General features: G+C 44.5%; 2 pseudogenes; both read right to left on the bottom strand.

Annotated features, from left to right (window-relative positions):
• Nucleotides 1-261: 261 nt before the first annotated feature.
• On the bottom strand, nucleotides 262-380 carry LOC143957470 (5S ribosomal RNA; annotated as a pseudogene).
• Nucleotides 381-8,451: 8,071 nt separating this feature from the next.
• On the bottom strand, nucleotides 8,452-8,570 carry LOC143957661 (5S ribosomal RNA; annotated as a pseudogene).
• Between the last annotated feature and the right edge of the window lie 13,946 nt (nucleotides 8,571-22,516).

Here is a 22,516-nt window from a genome sequence, read left to right as displayed (position 1 = left end):
ATGGTCACCTTGGGAAACAAGCGAAAAAAAAACCAGGTCAAAGCCAACAATATAAAAAGATTCCTACGGCACCTGTAATTAGGTACTATCCAGGCCGGACCCTGCTTAGCCTCTGAGATCAGATGAGATCGGGCGCTTTTAGGGTGATGTGGCCGTAGGAGATTTCTTTGGGCTCTCTCAGCCCTCTTGACAAATGCCAAGATGGTCACCTTGGGAAACAAGCGGAAAAAAAAACATATCAACGCCAACAACATAAAAAGAAGCCTACGGCACCTGGTATTCCCAGTCGGTCTCCCATCCAGTTACTAATCAGGCTCGACAATGCTTAGCCTCCGAGATCAGACAAGATCAGGCACTTTCAGGGTGATTTGGCTGTAAGCACTTTCTTTGGGCACTCTCAACCCTCTTGACAAACGCCAAGATGGTCATCTTGGGAAAAAAGCGAAAAAAAACAGGTCAACGCCAGCAACATAAAAAAATAGGATTTTTATATACAGCTTACCTGTAAAATCCTTTTCTTGAGAGTACATAATGGGACACAGGAGCCTTATTACATAGTGGGTTATATAGGCACCTCTGGTGATTGGACAGTGGTTAACCCCCAATTAAGGAGAATTCCTCCCCTATATAACCCCTCCCATATGGGAGGCACCTCAGTTTTGTAGCAAAGCAATAGGAAACCACGTAAAACCCAAGAGGGGCGGGAGCCCTGTGTCCCGTGATGTACTCTCAAGAAAAGGATTTTACAGGTAAGCTGTATATAAAAATCCTATTTTCTTGATCATACATCACGGGACACAGGAGCTTCATTACATAGTGGGATGTCCCAAAGCAATGCTCAGATTGAGGGGAGGGAGACACAGATCGTAATATATAGACCGCCAAGGACCGGAGGACCTAAACTGCAGCCTGCAGTACACTGCGCCCAAAGGCGATATCCTCTTGCCCTCTGACATCCACCTGATAGAATCTGGTGAATGTGTGGACTGATGACCAAGTTGCAGCCTTACAGATCTGAGCCAGGGAGGCCTGGTGATGTACTGCCCAAGAAGCACTTACAGCCCTAGTTGAGTGCGCTTTCACTTGAAAAGGAGGGATCTTTCCTTTAACACTATAGGCCTGAGAAATAATCTGTCTAATCCACCTTGAGAGAGTGATTTTGATGCCGCCTGGCCCTTCCGGCAAAATAAATAAGCAATCAGTTTTCCTTGCCTGAAGATAGATACTGATTGCCCTTACCACATCCAAACTTCTGCGGACTGTGGGTCCGGAAAAAAGGATGGTAGGATTACATCTTGATTCAAATGGAATCCTGAAACCACCTTAGGCAGAAAGGACCTGTTGGGACGCATTACCACCCGGTCCTTATGAATAATTAGATACGGCTCTTTTCTGGAGAGAGCTGCTAGTTCTGACACTCTTCTAGCCGTGGATATGGCTACCAAGAAAACCAATTTTTTAGTCAAAAGAAATAACGAAGCCTGATGCAAAGGTTCAAAAGGTTGCCCCTGCAAAGCTGAGAGAACCAAATTCAGATCCCATGGGCATACCAGAGGTTTGACTGGCGGCCTTATCCGCATAGCCCCCTGGATGAAAGCCCGCACCAGGGAATGCGATGCAAGTGGCTTCTGAAAAAACACTGACAAGCAGGGCCGTCTTTAATTTTGATTGGGCCCTGGGCAAACATTTTCTCTGGGCCCCCCCTCCATTCTGAGACATACAAAAAATAGCAGGTAGACTCAAAATCAGTTTACTGCAGCAGATCACGCAGTGATTGCAATTGTTTGCCAGAGGTTACAGCCTATCCTTACTGCTCGCTGGGTGGTTGCTAGAGGGTACAACACATAATTTTTGCTTGCCGATTGGTTGCTAAAGGTTAATGCACATCATTACCACTTACTGATTGGCTGCTAGAGATTAAAGCAGATCACTACTGTTAGCTGATTGGTTGCTACAGGCTAATACACATCATTACCTCTCACTGAGCAGTGGAGCAATCCTAAATAATTGAGCAAGTAAAGGGGCACATTAATACACATACTACAGGAGAGTGTCAGAGAGTGCAGACATACTACAAGAGAGGTTCAGAGACTGCAGACATACCACAGGAGACAATCAGAGACTGCAGACATACTGCAGGAGACAATCAGAGACTGCGGACATACTGCAGGAGACAATCGGAGACTGCGGACATACTACAGGAGACAATCAGAGACTGCGGACATACGGCAGGAGACAATCAGAGACTGGCGACATACTGCAGGAGACAATCAGAGACTGGCGACATACTGCAGGAGACAATCAGAGACTGGTGACATACTGCAGGAGACAGAGACTGGGGACATACTACAGGAGACAATCAGAGACTGCGAACATACTGCAGGAGACAATCAGAGACTGCGAACATACTGCAGGAGACAATCAGAGACTGCGGACATACAGTGGTGTGAAAAAGTGTTTGCCCCCTTCCTCATTTCCTGTTCCTTTGCATGTTTGTCACACTTAAGTGTTTCGGAACATCAAACCAATTTAAACAATAGTCAAGGACAACACAAGTAAACACAAAACGCAATTTGTAAATGAAGGTGTTTATTATTAAAGGTGAAAAAAAATCCAAACCATCATGGCCCTGTGTGAAAAAGTGATTGCCCCCTAAACCTAATAACTGGTTGGGCCACCCTTAGCAGCAACAACTGCAACCAAGCGTTTGCGATAACGTGCAATGAGGCTTTTACAGCGTCCTGGAGGAATTTTGGCCCACTCATCTTTGCAGAATTGTCCTAATTCAGTTACATTAGAGGGTTTTCGAGCATGAACGGCCTTTTTAAGGTCATACCACAACATCTCAATAGGATTCAGGTCAGGACTTTGGCTAGGCCACTCCAAAGTCTTCATTTTGTTTTTCTTCAGCCATTCGGTGGTGGACTTGCTGGTGTGTTTAGGATCATTGTCCTGCTGCAGAACCCAAGTTCGTTTCAGCTTGAGTACACGAACAGATGGTCGGACATTCTCCTTCAGGATCTCTTGGTAGACAGCAGAATTCATAGTTCCTTTTATCACGGCAAGTCTTCCAGGTCCTGAAGCAGCAAAACAGCCCCAGACCATCACACTACCACCACCATATTTTACTGTTGGTATAATGTTCTTTTTATGAAATGCAGTGTTCCTTCTACGCCAGATATACTTGGACACACACCTTCCAAAGAGTTCCACTTTTGTCTCATCGGTCCACAGAATGTTGTCCCAAAAGTCTTGGGGATCATCAAGATGTGTTGTGGAGAAATTGAGACGAGCTTTGATGTTCTTTTTGCTCAGCAGTGTTTTTCTCCTTGGAACTCTGCCATGCAGGCCATTTTTGCCCAGTCTTTTCCTGATGGTGGAGGCTTGAATGCTGACCTTAACTGAGGCAAGTGAGGCCTGCAGTTCCTTGGACGTTGTTGTGGGGTCTTTTGTGACCTCTTGGATGAGTCGTCGCTGAGCTCTTGGGGTAATTTTGGGCGGCCGGCCACTCCTGGGAAGGTTCACCACTGTTCCATGTCTTCGCCATTTGTGGATAATGGCTCTCACTGTGGTTCGCTGGATTCCCAAAGCTTTGGAAATGGCTTTATAACCCTTTCCAGACTGATAGATCTCAATTACTTTCTTTCTCAATTGTTCCTGAATTTCTTTGGGTCTCGGCATGATGTGTAGCTTTTAAGGATCTTCTGGTGGACCTTACTGTGTCAAGCAGCTCCTATTTAAGTGATGCCTTGATTGTGAACAGGTGTGGCAATAATCAGGCCTGGGTGTGGCTAGAGAAATTTAACTCAGGTGTGGACAACCACAGTTATAGTATGTTTTAACAAGGGGGCAATCACTTTTTCACACAGGGCCATGATGGTTTGGATTTTTTTTCACCTTTAATAATAAACACCTTCATTTACAAATTGCATTTTGTGTTTACTTGTGTTGTCCTTGACTATTGTTTAAATTGGTTTGATGTTCCGAAACACTTCAGTGTGACAAACATGCAAAGGAACAGGAAATGAGGAAGGGGGCAAACACTTTTTCACACCACTGTAATGCAGGAGACAATCAGAGACTGTGGACATAATGCAGGAGACAATCAGAGACTGCGGACATACTGCAGGAGACAATCAGAGACTGCAGACATACTGCAGGAGACAATAAGAGACTGCGGACATACTGCAGGAGACAATCAGACTGCGGACATACCGCAGGAGACAATCAAAAACTGCGGACATACTGCAGGATACAATCAAAGACTGCGGACATACTGCAGGAGACAATAAGAGACTGCGGACATACTGCAGGAGACAATCAAAGACTGCGGACATACTGCAGGAGACAATAAGAGACTGTGGACATACTGCAGAAGACAATCATAGACTGCGGACATACTGCAGGAGACAATCAGAGACTGCGGACATATTGCAGGAGACAATCAGAGACTGCGGACATACTGCAGGAGACAATCAAAGACTGCGGACATACTGCAGAAGACAATCAAAGACTGCGGACATACTGCAGGAGACAATCAAAGACTGCGGACATACTGCAGGAGACAATCAGAGACTGCGGACATACTGCAGGAGACAATCAGAGACTGCGGACATACTGCAGGAGACAATCAAAGACTGCCTTTCTGCCCAGACAAGTATGCGATTCACCTCTTTTTGCGCAACCAGACTCCTGGTACCACCCTGGTGATTGATATAGGCCACTGCTGTGGCATTGTCGGACTGAACCCGAACAGGGAGACCCCGTAGTCTGAAAGACCAGTTTATGAGAGCCATATAAACTGCCCGGATCTCCAAGACATTTATGGGCAATAGCTTCTCGATCGCAGACCATTTCCCCTGCGAGCACATCTCCTCCAACACTGCTCCCCAGCCTGTCAGGCTGGCATCTGTCGTAATAATCTTCCATGGAAGAGGAAGAAAAGTTTTGCCTTTCAGCAAATTCTCGGTTTGTAACCACCAGACGAAACTCTTGCGTGTCCCTGGGGATAGACACATAGGAAGATCCAAGGACTGGGGCTTCCTGTTCGAAGCTGCAAGGATGCATCTTTGCAGAGGCCTTGAGTGGAACTGGGCGAATGGAATGGCCTCGAAGGAGGCGACCATTTTCCCTAACAGTCTCATGCACAACCGAATGGGGGAAGATCTTCTGCCCAGAATTAGGCACACCAGATCCCCAATGGCCAAGGCTTTTGGCCTTGGTAGAAACACCTTGCCCTGAGCAGTGTCGATAACCATACCCAGGTATTCCAACCTGGTAGCAGGCTGTAGGGACGACTTTTCTAGGTTTATAATCCAGGTGTTCTAGCGTTCTGGTAACACTGTGGTTCAAGAGCGCTACTGTTTTCTCTATGAGAAGCAAATTGTCTAGATAAGCCATGACGGCTATACCCTGAGCTCTTAGGTTTGTCAACAGAGGGTCCAGAATCTTTGTGAAGACTCGAGGGACCGTAGCGAGTCCGAACCACAAGGCCACAAATGGAAAATGGCGCCGCTCTACAGCAAACCTTAGATACTTTTGGTGCGCGGAAAAAATTGGCACATGGAGATATGCATCCTTGATGTCTATTGATGCCATAAACTCTCTCCCTTGCAGGGAGGAGACCACAGTGCGAATTGACTGCATTCGGAAGGACCGGATGCGTAAAAACCAGTTCAGATCCTTCAGATCCAGGATAGGTCTGACACTTCCATGTGGCTTTGGAACGGTGAAGAGATTCGAGTAAAACCCTGAACCCTGTTCTTTTGGGTCCACTTCTAATATCACCCCCTGGGATAGTAAGTGATCTAAGGCCAGAAATAGCGGTCTTTGCTTTACTAGGTCCCTAGGGATCCTTGACCTTAGAAAGCGAGAAGGTGGAATCTCCTGAAACTCCAGCTTGTAGCCCAGAGATACGGAAGAGACCACCCACTTGTCCTGGATCTCTTCCCGCCAGGCTTCCGAAAACTGCAGGAGCCTTCCCCCCACTCGGCCCGAGCGGGGGCGCCCCTTCACAAGGAAGCTTTTGGGCTCTGCTTGGCAGGCTTTCGCCCCCAGGATTTCTTATGCCCCTGGGCCCGGCCTTGAGCCTTTCCTGTAGAGGGGGGTTGTGAAGGCCGTCGCCACTGCTTAGAGCTTGATGCTCCAGGAGAGAGAGAATGCCTAAATGATGGACGTTTGCTCCTTTTGACTGGAAGGAGAGTAGATTTACCCCCTGAAATTTTTTGGTCGAATTTGTCTAATTCTTCTCCAAACAAACGTTCCCCTTTAAACGGGAACCCAATCAAATGCTTCTTGCATGATAGCTCAGCTGCCAAATTCTTTAGCCATAGGGCCCTTCGCATGTGTGCCAACAGGAGAGACAAACGAGATGCTTGTTGGACAGAATCCAAAATTCCATCAATCATGAAACACAGAATTTGAGGTATTTCTGCATAATTCTCCACTTCCTCACTGGGAAGGAGGTCAAGCATCTGCTAAACCTGTTCCTTGAGGAACTGACACAACCCCACAGCTGTGACTGTAGGTTGCACTACAGCGCCAGTCATGGAAAAGGAGGCTTTTAATAATGTTTCCAGCTTCTTATCAGTTGGATCTTTAAATACCTGAGCATTATCCAAAGGACAGGTCAGGTTTCTATTCACGCAAGAAACAGCCGCATCGACAGATGGGACCCCCCATTTCTTGGTGAAACTTTCCTCCAGAGGATAAGGCATAGAAAACCTTTTAGGAGGAGCAAACAGTTTATCGGGATGTCTCCAATCCTCATACAACAATTTATCTATTAAGGGATGAATTGGAAAGGAAAAGGCAGTCTGTGGGATTTTCCTGACTCCCAGGGAAGAAACAGAGGACGTAGCGATCTCAGCAGCAGGCATTCTGAATGTGGTATGCACCAATTCAGTATAATACTGCACCTGTTTTCTGAGCGCCTGGGAGGAGGGGACTCTCTCCTCTTCCTGTGATTCATCCGACTGCTCAAGATCCCTGTCCCATCTGAAAGAGGAATCTCAGCATAGGGAGGGGATCTACCCCTTTTCCTGCTATCTTTCAGGGAAGCTGAAATAAAATTCATGATTCTCCCTTCAAAACCCTCCAATGTAGCCCCAGTGACGTATACCGGGGCTGAAATATAAGGAGAGGCTGCAAAACCTGACAGGGGCACTGACTCATCCTGTGAGGCTGGCTCCAGCCTTGCAGGGGGGATGGTAACCTACAGGCATTTTTAGAACCCCTAGACCTAGGCGGTGACTTACCAGTGCCCTTGTTACCTCCCCCTGAGACCCTCTTACGAGGAGACATAGTCCTAAGCTACAAAGCAGAGGTACTAGTACAAAGTGCAATCACTGTTGTACTTAAAGTCTCACAATAAATATATATGCTTAAACTGCACAACCTGATGCTGAGTAGGTGTCTTAGGTTTGCCTGGATCCAATCCCTTGGGATGCTTACTGCCCACAGCTTCTGTGTCTCCAATTACAGCCCCCTGACGCTCTGGGCTTTTTAAAACTGCCGCCTGGCGCCTGCGCAGTACAGCGCCGTGCACACCGATGTGCACGGCTCGCAACCACACTCCCCCCTCCTCCACTAGCACGGAAGTGCGCTCGGCGTGCATGCATGAGGACCGCCGGTATCCAGGGGGGAAGGGAATTGCCATCGGAGCTGCGTGGGACCCCCAGACTACGTGGGACCCCTGTATTACCTTCATTGTGGCAGAGATTGCAGTGGAGACGCGAGTCATCTGGGAGAACCAGGCTTCACTGAGTGTGTGTATCTGAAAGGCATGTAAGTATGCATCAGGCTGCTCTTACTCCCTCTAGTGGTGGAAACCAGGTAAGACATACAACTACTCAATGAAGAAATCCATAATATAATTTATATAGGATTAACTTCCCTTACCTGTCCTCGCCGCAGGAATTGCTGAAAACAGACAGATTCCAGCCTTCACCCATCACGGCGGGCAGAGTTGAGCCAACCTTCAGGGTTTTTTTGGGGTTCCTTCTCAGAAGAACCTCCTACCTGGACCTTGTAAAAGACTCTGCCAGAAACTTTCGTGGCACTATGTAAATAGTTCACCAAGTCTGGTTTTCCCAGAGCCCAGTCTTCCAATAGGAGAGGACTTACAGGCAAAATCTTGTTTCTTCGGATGACGAGGCCCGGGTACCATATCATCTTGGGAGACAAAATATCGGCCCGAGATATGGATCCGGTTTGTTGTAGCCCTTAGACCCCCGCAGGGACCTGCACAGAGCTTTCTTCATAGCACATGTTTTAGTGACCAACCACCATAGACACTGGCGAAAAAACTGAGGTGCCTCCCATATGGGAGGGGTTATATAGGGGATGAATTCTCCTTAATTGGGGGTTAACCAGTGTCCAATCACCAGAGGTGCCTATATAACCCACTATGTAATGAAGCTCCTGTGTCCCGTGATGCATGATCACGAAATAAGCATACGGCACCTGGTATTCCCAGTCGGTCTTCCATCCAGTTACTAATCAGGCCCGACAATGCTTAGCCTCTGAGATCAGACAAGATCAGGCACTTTCAAGGTGATGGGGCCATAGGTGATCTCTTCGGGCACTCTCAACCATCTTGACAAACGCCAACATGGTCATCTTGGGAAACAAGCGAAAAAAAACAAGTCATTGCCAACATTGGAGGCTAAGCAGGGTTGGGCAATCAGTTTCCTTGCCTGAAATAGGCATCTCAGAACTGCCATCTGGCTGCTTCCCGGGTTTCCAACTCCTTCAACTAATCCCAGGAGACAATACTTCGCCTCCATCCTGGTGGAGGTTCCAAACACCCGATCAATGGTTCCTGTCACCTCCGTCCAGTAGTGGATCAACTTCGGGCATCTCCAAAACATGTGCATCATGTCTCCCCCCATGTTCCCGCACCGAGGGCAACTTGCGTCCGGCCTTGTATAGTGTGTTGCGGCGGTCAAGGAAAGAGGACGATAGGCAGGGACAGTGTCTTTACTGCTTGGGAACCTAGCACTGTTACAGTGGGTGTTATGTGCCTCCTGCACAGTACACACCTGAAGCTCCCTTTTATTACTGGGGTTCAATTTCTGCAATACAGGCATCTGCAGTGCAGAAGTTAGAGTGGGTGTTGTGTGCCTCCTGCACCGTATACACCTGAAGATACCCCTTATTGCTGGTGTTCTGTTTCTGTAATACAGGAACCTAGCACTGTTACAGTGGGTGTTGTGTGCCTCCCACGATTGTCCTTATTTTCGGCAGCTGGACGTGTTGAGCCACATCATGCCGAATACTTGGTCGGATGTGGAAGACCAAGCCCTCCTAATGCTCCTCATCCTCTCTCACCCAGGCTCAGGGTACTAGCCTGTGTTCTGTATACACTAGGCTTTCTTCTGTATACCCTATCCTCTCTTTATACTCTAGCCTGTCCTTTATGTACACTAGACTCTTTGTTTACCTCATAAATGGCAGTGTATATAGAAGGAAGGCTAGTTTATACAGAGAGGCTAAGGTATACAGAAGGTAGGCTAGATAATACAGAAAACAGGTTGGGAATACAAAGTATGTATTTTATTTAGATGGCAGGCTATTGTATACAGAGAGGCTACAGAATAAAGAAGACAGGCTAGTGTATACAGGACACATGCTAATGTATACAGAAAACAGGCTTGGTTATAGAGAGAGACTGAGACTATTATATTCAGAAGAAAAGCTAGTGTATATAGAGAGGCAGGCTGGGGTATACAGAAAGGCTAGTGAATACAGATAGGGTGATGTATACAGAAATGCTAGTGTATACAGAGAGGCTAGAGTATACAGTTATTCTGGGGTATACAGAGAGGCTAGTTTAAAGAGAGGCTAGTGAATACAGAATACAGACTTGTGTATGCAGATAGGCTTGAGTATACAGAGATGCTAGAGTAAACAGTGAGGCTGGGGTACACAGAGAGGCTAGTTTAAAGAGAGGCTAGTATATACAAAGATGTTAGTGTATATAGAGAGGTTAGTGTATAGAGAGGGTCGAGTGTATACAGAAAGGACAGTGCATATAGAGAAACTAGTGTATACAGAAGACAGGCTTGGGTATACATCAAAGCTGACAGTGTATACAGAAGACTGGGTAGTGTATACAGAGAGTCTAGTGGGTACAGAGACAGGCTAGTGTATTCTAGCTAGTTTTTACAGTCTAGTGTATACAGAAGACAGGCTGTGGTATACAGAGGGTTTTGTGTATTCAGAGAGCCTAGTATGCTGTAGTCTTCTATGTATACTAGCTTCTCTGTACACCCTTGCATCTCTGTAAACACTGTGTAAACTAGCCAGTCTTATGTATACACTCGCCGACTGTATACAAGTAGCTTTATTCCACAGTTCACTCAGGCACTATTTTATGTATATTTTTCAGAGACAGTTGTTGATTTTTCATTTTTTCTTTTTATGTATAGTTTAAAGAGTAACATATTTGTTCTTCTATGATATGAATATTAGAGGTCGACCGATATATCGGCCGGCCGATATATCGGCCGATATTTGCCGTTTTTTAAATAATCGGCATCGGCCGATTTGAGCTGATAAAAAGCCGATTTAGAACTACAGCGGGACTTTTCTATTACAGAAGTCATTTCAGTCAGTGTAAGTTGCCTGAGTCGTCATAGCAACCCTTTCCTCCTCTCTGGGCAGGCTGCCAAGAAAAGAACTAAATGATACAATGTTTACACTTGAATGAATGAAGTCATCTCTGTGTAGAAGTTCTCAGTTTAACCATTTAACCACTTCAGCTCCGGACCAATAAACACCTTAAGGACCAGAGGTCTTTTTGCAATTTCGCACTGCGCTGCTTTAACTGGTAATTGCGCGGTCATGCAATATTGCACCCAAACGAAATTTGCGTCCTTTTCTTCCCACAAATAGAGCTTTCTTTTGATGGTATTTGATTGCCTCTGCGATTTTTTTTTTTTGCGATATAAATGGAAAAAGAGCGAAAATTTTGAAAAAAAAAGATATTTTCTTCTTTTTGTTATAAGAAAAATCTAATAAACTAAATTTTAGTCATACATTGAGGGCAAAATTTATTCAGCCACATGTCTTTAGTAAAAAAAATGTCAATAAGCGTATATTTTTTGGTTTGCGCAAAAGTTATAGCGTCTACAAACTAGAGTACATTTTCTGGAATTTACACAGCTTTTAATTTATGACTGCCGATCTCATTTCTTGAGGTGCTAAAATGGCAGGGCAGTACAAATCCCCCCCAAATGACCCCATTTTGGAAAGTAGACACCCCAAGGAAATTGCTGATGGGTATGTTGAGCCCATTGAATATTTATTTTTTTTGTCCTAAGGGATTGAATAATGACAAAAAAAAAAAAAAAAATTTTTTTTTACAAAAAGTTGTCACTAAATGATATATTGCTCACACATGCCATGGTTATATGTGAAATGACACCCCAAAATACATTCTGCTGCTTCTCCCGAGTACGGGGATACCACATGTGTGGGACTTTTTGGGAGTCTAGTCGCGCACGGCACCCCGAAAACCAATCACCACCTTCAGGATTTCTAAGGGTGCAAATTTTTGATTTAACTCCTCACTACCTATCACAGTTTCGAAGGCCATAAAATGCCAAAATAGCACAAAACCCCCCCAAATGACCCCATTTTGGAAAGTAGACACCTCAAGCTATTTACTGAGAGGCATGTTGAGTCCATGGAATATTTTATATTTTGCCAAAAGTTGCGGGAATATTACAAACTTTTTTTTTTTTGCACAAAGTTGTCACTAAATGATATATTGCTCACACATGCTATGGGCAGAAGTCAAATTACACCCCAAAATAAATTCTGCTGCTTCTCCCGAGTACTGGGATACCACATGTGGGGGACTTTTTGGGAGCCTAGTTAACTAGCTACCTAGCGACACTAGCGACACTGATGCAGCGTTCAGAAAAATTATTGCTTAGTGACACTGGCAAAAGGGGGTGAAAGGGTTAACTAGCGGAAATCAGGGGGTTAAAACCATTATTGGGTAGTATATCGGGGTACCTAGCGCTATAAAAACCTGGCGGTGAACCTAAAAAAATAACTAGCTACCTAGCGACTGTAGCGACACTAATGCAGCGATCAGAAAAACGATCGCTTAGTGACACTGGCAAAAGGGGGTGAAAGGGTTAACTAGCGGCAATCAGGGGGTTAAAAACATTATTGGGTAGTATATCGGGGTACCTAGCGATATAAAAACCTGGCGGTGAACCTAAAAAAATAACTAGCTACCTAGCGACACATGCAGCGATCAGAAAAATGATCGCTTAGTGACACTGGCAAAAGGGGGTGAAAGGGTTAACTAGCGGCAATCAGGGGGTTAAAAACATTATTGGGTAGTATATCGGGGTACCTAGCGCTATAAAAACCTGGCGGTGAACCTAAAAAAATAACTAGCTACCTAGCGACTGTAGCGACACTAATGCAGCGATCAGAAAAACGATCGCTTAGTGACACTGGCAAAAGGGGGTGAAAGGGTTAACTAGCGGCAATCAGGGGGTTAAAAACATTATTGGGTAGTATATCGGGGTACCTAGCGCTATAAAAACCTGGCGGTGAACCTAAAAAAATAACTAGCTACCTAGCGACTGTAGCGACACTAATGCAGCGATCAGAAAAACGATCGCTTAGTGACACTGGCAAAAGGGGGTGAAAGGGTTAACTAGCGGCAATCAGGGGGTTAAAAACATTATTGGGTAGTATATCGGGGTACCTAGCGCTATAAAAACCTGGCGGTGAACCTAAAAAAATAACTAGCTACCTAGCGACACTAGCGACACATGCAGCGATCAGAAAAATGATCGCTTAGTGACACTGGCAAAAGGGGGTGAAAGGGTTAACTCTAGGGGCAATCAGGGGGTTAAATCTTTATTGGGGGGTGATAGGGGGCTACCCTGGACCTAACACTAACTGTCCTGACAGTTTTTACTGTCACAACTGACACTGAATGCATTGATCAGTAAAGAAATGATCAATGCAATCAGTGACACTGTGACTGGGGGGGGGAGGGGGGGCGGGGGGGGGATCGGGGGGCGATCGGGGGGGGGGATCGGGGGGGGGTTTGTGTGCCTGTGTGTACCTACATGTCAGTGTAGTGTTGGTGCACACTTACTTTTACTGTTCTCCTCGTAGTCCGGTCAAAAAGACCGCCCCGAGGAGAATGACATCACTTCCTCCTTCCTGTGTAAACAATACACAGGGGAGGAAGCTTCTCATTGGCCAGGAGGGATCCAGAGGGGGTGGCCGAAAACCAACGGCCATCCCCTCATCACGGAGCGCTCCTGGACCGAATCGGACCGCCGTAACCAGTGGGAGGGGGTCCGATCGGACCCCCCACCCGCTGGAAGGCAATCACGTGGATGTACGTGATTATGCCTGCCTGTGCCATTGTGCTGACGTACAATGGCAATACGGCGGTCCTCAAGTGGTTAAAGACTAAATCTTTTCTGACACTTGTTGCTTACAAGTAAAAATCTTGTATTTTCTGCCAGAAAATCACTTAGACCCCCCAAAAATGATATATATTTTTTTTAGCAGAGATTCTAGGGAATAAAATAGCGGTTGTTGCAATATTTTATGTCACACGGCATTTGCACAGAGGTCTTTCAAATGCATTTTTTTTTTTAGGAAAAAAATACACTATTTAAAAAATAAAAATAAAATAAAAACAGTAAAGTTAGCCCATTTTTTTTTTCGTCCAAAAGTTTTGACTACCTGTTTTTATTTAATATATAGGTTTTTTTTTTTTTTTTTTTATCTAAATCATACATACAAGTAAACTGATTTGTTTAATAAATGTTTAAATGTAAGAAATTTTCTGTATCACTTATGAAGTTGCTTTCACACTGGAGCGGGCAGGCGTTGATGGTAAAACGCAAGTTTTAGCGGCTCTTTACCATCATTTTAGCGGTGCTATTTGGCTAGTGGGGCACATATAACCCAGCTAGCGGCCAAGGAAGAGGTTAAATGCGCCCATGAAGCACTGCTGCCAAATCGCATTGCATGCGCTTCGGCAGTGGTGCCCATTCATATCAATGGGCAGGAGTGGTGGAGGAGCGGTATACACCACTCCAAACGTGCTGCTTGCAGGACTTTTTTTTTAAGATGCTGCCAGCGCATTGCCTCAGTGTGAAAGCACTCTGTCTTTCACACAGACTGCAGGGGAGCCATTTTACAGGCGCTATTTTTAGCCCAAAAGCGCCTGAAAAATGCCCCAGTGGGAAAGGTGTGTTAGATCAAGGGGGATTAAAAAATAAAATAAAAAAGGAAAAAAATAAATAAATAAAATAAAATCGGCCTAACATATCGGCCCAAAAAAAATCGGCATCATATATCGGCTATCGGCCGCCATGATTTCTAAATATTGGCATCGGCATCGGCCAGAGAAAAACCCATATCGGTCGACCTCTAATGAATATTTCTACTCCCTTGATCCCGAAGAAACCGATCACGGCGAAAGATGCTGAACGTACTGGGATGGAACCTCATTTGGTCTTTAACCACTTTCAGACCGGACCATTTTGCTGGTCAATGACCAGAGGTCTTTTTACAATTTGACACTGCGCTGCTTTAACTGGTAATTGCACGGTCATGCAATGTTGTACCCAAACAAAATTTGTGTCCTTTTTTTCCCACAAATAGAGTTTTCTTTTAAAGGTATTTGACTGACTCTGCGATTTAAATTTTTTGCGATATAAATGTAAAAAGACCGAAAATTTTGAAAAAATATGATATTTTCTACTTTTTGTTATTAGAAAAATCCAATAAACTCAATTTTAGTCATATATTTAGGCCAAAATGTATTCAGCCACATGTCTTTGGTAAAAAAAAGTCAATAAGTGTATATTTATTGGTTTGCGCAAAAGTTTTCACGTCTACAAACTAAGGTATATTTTCTGGAATTTACGCAGCTTTTAGTTTATGACTGCCTATCTCATTTCTTGAGGTGCTAAAATGGCAGGGCAGTACAAAACCCCCCCAAATGACCCCATTTTGGAAAGTAGACACCCTAAGGAAATTGATAAGAGGCATTTGAGCCCATTGAATATTTTATTTTTTTGCCTCAAGCGATTGAATAATGACAAAAAAAAAATTTTTTTTTTTTTACACAAAGTTGTCACTAAATTATATATTGCTCACACATACCACGGTTATATGTGGAATTGTACCCCAAAATACATTCTGCTGCTTCTCCTGAGTACAGGGATACCACATGTGGTCGACTTTTTGGAAGCCTAGCCGCGTACGGGGCCCCGAAAGCCAAGTGCCGCCTTCATGGTTTCTAATGGCATACATTTGTAATTTTCACTCCTCATTACCTATCACAGTTTTGAAGGCCATAAAATGCCAATATGGCACAAAACCCCCCCAAATGACCCCATTTTAGAAAGTAGAAACCCCAAGCTATTTGCTGAGAGGCATGTTGAGTCCATGGAATATTTTATATTTTGCCACAAGTTGCGGGAAAATTACAAACTTTTTTTTTTTTTTCACAAAGTTGTCACTAAATGATATATTGCTCACACATGGGCATATGTGAAATGACACCCCAAAATAAATTCTGCTGCTTCTTCTGAGTATGGGGATACCACATGTGTGGGATTTTTTGGGAGCCTAGCTGAGTACGGGGCCCCAAAAGCCAAGCACCGCCTTCAGGCTTTCTAAGGTCATATGCAGGGTCTCCACGAGGACGACAGAGTTCATTGTCTGCAGTTATGTGTTTAGTGTTTTGTAAGTGACAGTGATCGATCGATACTGCACTTGGGTGGGCTGGGCTTTGGCAGAGGGGCTAAACGCAGGTGCTAGCAGGTATCTGGGCTGATCCCGCTAACAAAGCGTTTTTGGGAAACCTAAACTGCTGGCGACGCTAATATAGATCTGATCAGATCAGATATTGATCTGTTCAGATACTATATTACTAAGGGAGGTGTATGCTTTGCGCGTGGGTGTTAGCGGTACTGGCACTAACCTGACGCTGCCTGGGGCGACGCAGACCCTATCTGACCCTCAAACTTATATCACCCGCCGGGTGATCAGGGGGTTAAACCTTTATTAGGTAATCAATGGCGGGTGCCCTGAAACTATAAAAAAATAACCAACCAACCAGCGTCACCTGTAACAGTTATATGGTGATCACTGGTGAAAGGGTTAACTAGGGGGCAATCAGGGGGCAATCAGGGGGCTTTATGCGGTAGTATATGGGGGTCCCTGACGCTATAAAAAGCTGCGGCGAACCTAAATACCTACCTGCCTAACTAGCGTCACCTGTGACACTAATACAGCGATCAGAAAAACGATCGCTTATTAGTGACACTGGCGACGGGGGGTGATCACGGGGTTAAACCTTTATTGGGGGGGTTAGGGGGGTACCCTAGACCTAAAGGGGGCTAACCTTAACTGCCCTAACAGTTATTGCAGTCCCCCACCCGCGGGAATGCATGGACGTGCCTGTACGCCAATATGCCTGCCCGTGCCATTCTGCCGACATACATCGGCGTGCGGCGGTCGGCAAGTGGTTAAAGAGAATGTCACCTGCGTTTACGCAATAGGTGTCAATTATAGACCATAGGGAATTTGTATTAAATGTTTGTCATTTTTTTATATTTTGTGTAATGTATATGAAATAAATTTGTATACTTTTTTAGAACACTTTTTCTTATTTTTCTTTTTCAGTATTACAGATTGTAAATAGGATCATAAAGCAATCCGGAAAGCATGAATAAAAGCATATATTCCAAACAATGTGTAAAAAGGGAAATCTTTTGTCTACAGTAAAACAGGCTAAGACACCAAGATCGGAATTGTGTAGAGGCCTGGTATCTGGTTTAGCAATCTTTGAGAACAAGAAAATGGGGGGAAAGAAATAACGACTAAGATATGCTGTCAAGTTGCTATCCAATCTAGGTAGGTTATTGATCAATAGGTCGGGATAGAAATGTACAGTCGAAAGAGAGAAATGTAGGGAAGATAAAAAAAAACGGATGTGGGGGTCCTTCGTCAGCTCCGACCTCCGGACACTCCTGGGTAAGTAATATTCTTATACTCAGGGGTGGTAAGGAAATGATACCAACACGCCCAAGTGGTAACAAATTTGTCAGGTCTGTCGTGTGCCTGATGAATAAGGTCCTACATTTCTGCAGTTTTCTTGATTCTCCCCAGCCATTCTGCAATGGAAGGGGGTTCATCTGGCCGGTATACAGAGTTTTGCAGCGTTAACCATGTGCATAGCTAGTGATCGATAATAAGTCTTGGTCCGGATAGATGGTACGTTTAGGAGAAATAGTGTTGGTGTAAAGGCCAGATCATAAGTAGTTATCTGTTGTATCAGACGATGAACTTCCAACCAGAACGGTTTGAGTTTGGGGCACGTCCACCATATATGAAGATAGGATCCTATCCCATCAGAGCATCTCCAACAAAGTTGAGAGAGTTTAGGGAATAATCTTTGCAGTTTGAGAGGGGTTCTGTACCAACGTGTCACTAATTTATACGCGTTTTCCTGTGTGTGCGTGTTTAGAGAGCCTTTATGTGTGAAATCATATATAGTTTCCCATTGTCTGTGAGTCAGGGTTTGGTTGAGGTCCTGATCCCATTTTTGTTGGAACCAGGCTTGCGAGGGAGATAGATTGTTAAAAAGAAGCGTATAAGTAGTCGAGATAAGATGTCGTTGCGGTTCAGTCAGTGAGCAGAGTTCTTCAAAAGGGGTACGTTTTCTCGTCCAACGCGTTTGTGTTTGGGGTGAGTGGAGAAAATGCCTTATTTGTACATATGTCCAAAAGGGGAAAGAGTTCATCTGGGACATATCTACAACTGATTCGTAGGAGCGTAGACGGTTTCCGTCATAAAAATGTCTAGCTTGAACAGTGGAATAAGGCCAGTAAGTGGTCAAGAAGTCTCTTCTCATACCCGGTGTGAAGTCAGGATTCAGTCTGAGGGGGGTGAGGGGGCTGAGTATTGAGGAAAGATTGTGTTTAGAACAGCATTCATGAAATGCCGTTAGGGACGGTTGAATGAAGGGATGGACTTTTACGCTGGGCAGAATGCGAGACTGGTTTATCCAAGGGGATTGGGAAATTGGATAGGGAGATATCGAGTTTTCCAGTTGTACCCAATCTTTTGTTTGGGCGTGTAAATTCCAGTCAAGAATTCGAGTTAAATGACTTGCCAAATAATATTTATGAATATCTGGCAATCCCAGGCCCCCTCGATTTTTAGGTCTGGTAAGTATTGCAAAGCTTAATCTAGGTGCGGATTTCCCCCAAATGAAAGCGGAGCATACTCTGCGAACAGACGTAAAGAATGCTTTAGGTATAGCTATGGGGATCGTCTGGAGCAGATAGAGTATTCTCGGTAAAATATTCATCTTTATTATGGCTACTTTCCTGAACCATGAATGTAAACCCCTTGACCATTTATTAAGATCCTTGGTGATGGATTGAAGGAGTGGTAAATAGTTCACTGCTTACCAGTCAAGGGCGTTTGTGGAGATTTGTATACTCAAGTAGGTGATTTGGTGATCATTCCAAAGAAATGGAAAGTTGTTCTTGCATTGGGTGCATATGGCTGTTGGAAGTGTGACATTGAGGGCCGTAGATTTTGAAAAGTATATTTGAAGGTTGGAGAGGGATTTAAAGTGAGACAGAGTCTGAAGGAGGGAGGGGATAGTCGTCAGTGGGTCTGTCAGAAAAAGAAGGATGTCGTCCGTGAACGCCGCAATTTTGTACTGTTTCTGGTGGATTTTTATTCCCTTTATATCCGGGTGTGATCTAATACAGTTGAGGAGAGGTTCTAGGGTTAGTATGAAAATAATTGGGGAGAGAGGGCAACCCTGCCGGGTTCCGTTGGTGATAGAGAAGGCGTCTGATAGGTGGCCATTCACCCGTACCTTTGCTGTAGGGTTGGAATACAGTGTATTAATGAGGGTAATCATTGAGGGTGGGAGGCCTAAGATCTGTAGCGTTTCGGTCATATAGTCCCAGGCCACTCTATCAAATGCCTTCTCAGCGTCAAGGGATAGGAAAAAGCCTGTTTTTTTTTGTGATTGCAGCCAATGATGAATGTTTAGGGTTTTAAGGGTGTTATCCCTTGCTTCCCTACCTGGGATAAACCCCACCTGATCCAAATTATCCGATTGAGGGAGTAAGGGGAGGAGTCTATTGGCCAAAATTTTTGCGAACCATTTTAAATCTACATTAAGTAGAGAAATCGGTCGGTAGTTGGAAACTCGGGACGCATCTTTATCAGGCTTAGGGTTTACGGAGATATGGGCAGTGAGCAAATCTCTGGGGGGGGGGGGGGGGTTTGGGATACAGAGCATGTATTAAAGGCAGCCAAGAAGTGGTCAGTCAATAAGTCACTAAATGTTTTATAATATCCCGTCGTCAGTCTGTCGGGGCCAGGGCTTTTGCCTGGTTTCATTTGGGACAATGCTGTTTGTGCTTCTGCTGTAGACAAGGGTTCCTGAAGTGTAAGGTAGTCCTCTGCGGAAATTTGTGTGGTTAAATGCTGTTTTAAAAAAGTAGATATCAGGGTTTGTCTGTCTTGAGGAAGCGACGAGTTGGTACTTGGGTTGAGGTTATACAATTTATGGTAGAAGGAAACAAATTGGGAAGCTATGTCAGGGGTAGATGTCAACTTGCGTCCCGAGGCATCTGTGATAGATTGTACTGTTGACGCTGCTTTTTTTTCCTGTAGAGCTCTAGCCAATCCCCTCCCAGCTTTGTTTCCGTATTCGTAAAAGTATTTTTGCGATAGGATATATTTTCGTTTTATTTGTTTACCTAATAAATCTAGCATTTCATTTCTGGCTTGAGTGAGCGCCGCTAGGGATTGAAGAGCTTGAGATTGTTTATGTGCTTTTTCAAGCGATGTGATTTTATTAGTCAAGTCTTGGAACATTTTATGTCGCTCTATTTTCCGTAAAGTATTGCTGAATATGGGTCTTAATCTGTTCCAGTACCATTGGGTCTGTAAGTAACGAGGGATCAAGACGCCATACTGGGGGGCGATTAGGTACATCTGGGAGGGAAATGGATAGTGAAATAGGATAATGGTCTGATAGGATCATGGGATCAATAGAAGTGTGGTGAATGAAGTGGAGATCTTTCTGAGAGATGAAAAAATTGTCTAGGCGGGAGTATTTGTTGTGCCGGACAGAAAAGAACATGAAGTCTTTAACTAAAGGATGGAAGGTCCGCCAGGTATCGTGTAGAAGAAGTGTATGCAATTGGGTCTTGATAGATCGGAGGGCCGAGTAAGGTAGGGAAGATTTCCCATTGGATGTGTCTAGAAGTGGGTTTATGGGTGTAGTGAAATCCCCTCCAAGGATCAACGTGCCTTCAGCAAAGGGGATCAGAGTTTGTGATAGTTTACGGAAGAACATCACCTGTTGGGTATTTGGTGCATATATATTGGCCAGGGTGAAGAGTTTTCCCTTCAAGGTGCCCTTGAGGCAAAGAAATCTGCTCTTGGGGTCCTCTAATTTATCAAGTACACGGAACTCACAATGTTTGGCGAACAACGTTGACACACCCTCTTTATTCGTTGCGTGATATGCTACGTTAAAGTAATGTGAATATGCTTTCGGGATCGCATCAGTTCGAAAATGTGTTTCCTGAAGGAACAGGATATCTGCGTTGGCTTTCTGCATTTGTATTAAAAGTTGACTCCTTTTTTCGGGCATATTCAATCCCTTCACATTGAGGGAAGTAAAGGTAAGCCTAGCTCTATCAATTTCCTTTCTCATGGTTGTTTCCGGGTTTGAATATGCGGGATCTGGTGTAGCTAAAAAGTGTTTTACTGGTCCGGGTTTCGGAGCTGACGAAGGTAGGATAAGGTAAAACCCAAAGCTATGGGAGGAGCAAAAGTGGGAGGATATAACAGGGTGGGAATAGAGAAGGTGGGAGGGTAAGGAGATACCGACACTAGGTGGCCCAGTGGGCACCGTATTCTATATTACAGAATGTCAGTTTAGGTCGATGGAGCTGGATGTAAAACGCTAGTAACAAAAATATTTATTTATTGGTAATATCGCAAGGAAAATATATCATAAATAAGCCTTATGGCCTCCTAGAGAAGTCGAGGTGTTAATAGCCTATACTGGGAAACCTATTAAGGGAAGATGAAATAATAGATGCATGTGGTAACTCATTTGTAGGTATCGTGAGGAGTTATGGAAATAAGCCGATTGGCAAACCTAGCAGTGTACGTGCGGTAAGGATTCGGCCAGGTTCTGGTCCGCGCTAATAAGGTAGGGTCAAGTCAAATGCTGAATGGGTTGATTCAGAGTTAGGCAAGCTATTAATGACCTAACAGGAACTAAAAAGCATTTGCAGTCAGGAGCATATTTACTATAATGTGTGCAAGCTTGTGCTTCCCGACAAATAAACCCAGATAGATAAAAACCAAAACATAGCCAAAAATAGGCATTACAACGTCCGGTTATTGCTATTGCTGACAAAGGAATGCAGGAGTAGGCTTTGGGGGGTGCATTTCTGAAAAATAGTTTGAGGCTAATCCTAATCCTAACAGTTCATCTCTATGGGTACATCAGTGTATACAGCTTGACATGTATGGGGAACAGCATGGTATTCTTAACTGTCTCTGAATATAGTTATCAGCTATCACTTTATACAGTCTTATGTAATCCATCCCAAAACACAAAAGTCAGCGTTTCCACTAGACATTATCCCGTAAGATGGGAGGGATGGGGCACCTAAGAGGGGGGACACAAGCGGCATCCAACAGCCTATGACACATTTTAACATTAAGGTGGTAATTTCCTCTCCGTTCTTTAAGTGAATGGGCCTTGTGTATGGGAAGGTTGTCGGTTGGAGAGCGTATTCCGTATTGGGATTAGACCAGTGAAACCTGTATTATGGTGACCAGGTAGGGATAAGTCTCCTATTTATGCTGGGCAGCATTACATATTCATAAGCTCTAAAGTGATTGTCCTTACTCACATGGCCATGGACAGCATAATACCCTCAGCCAGCTAGCAGCAGGAAAGCAAAGTCAGTAGGTCATGTTGTCCGCATGCAAGTGTAGAAGCAAGTGTCACATTCCAGTGGAATATATGGCCTATCTATATATTATATTAACATAGGGAGCCAATCTCACGTGTGGAAAGGGAGAAAGGCTGAGCCTGCATTATTGAATGTCAAACATTCCGGGAATGCGTCTCGTGTGGGGAGTGGGGTTAAGTGGTTGATCTGCTCATTCTATGTGAATCAACAGCACTGCAGACCTAGGTCGTGGGCATGGAGTCACACGTGTGGAACCACAGAGAGGCCGGTTTAAGAGCGGGATCGCCGTCTTAGTGGGGTATTATAGGAGACACTAAGGTCCGTGTTATGCGATCCCTTCGGGGGTACAGGGGCATATACCTGTATCGCCGTCTGCAGAATACATCAACAGCGTTCAGACAGGAACATAAAAAAAAAAAGAAAATAAAGACTAAATGGTAAAACAGATTATTCTGAAGAGTCCGGTGCTGAAG

This window comes from Lithobates pipiens, unplaced genomic scaffold, assembly GCF_037356315.1.
Source record: "Lithobates pipiens isolate NorthernLeopardFrog02 unplaced genomic scaffold, aLitPip1_a1.2 Scaffold_52, whole genome shotgun sequence".
In the NCBI taxonomy this organism is placed as follows: Eukaryota; Metazoa; Chordata; class Amphibia; order Anura; family Ranidae; genus Lithobates; species Lithobates pipiens.
The sequence above is the reverse complement of the archived record's forward strand: the minus strand, read 5'-3'. Positions and strand labels throughout refer to the sequence as shown.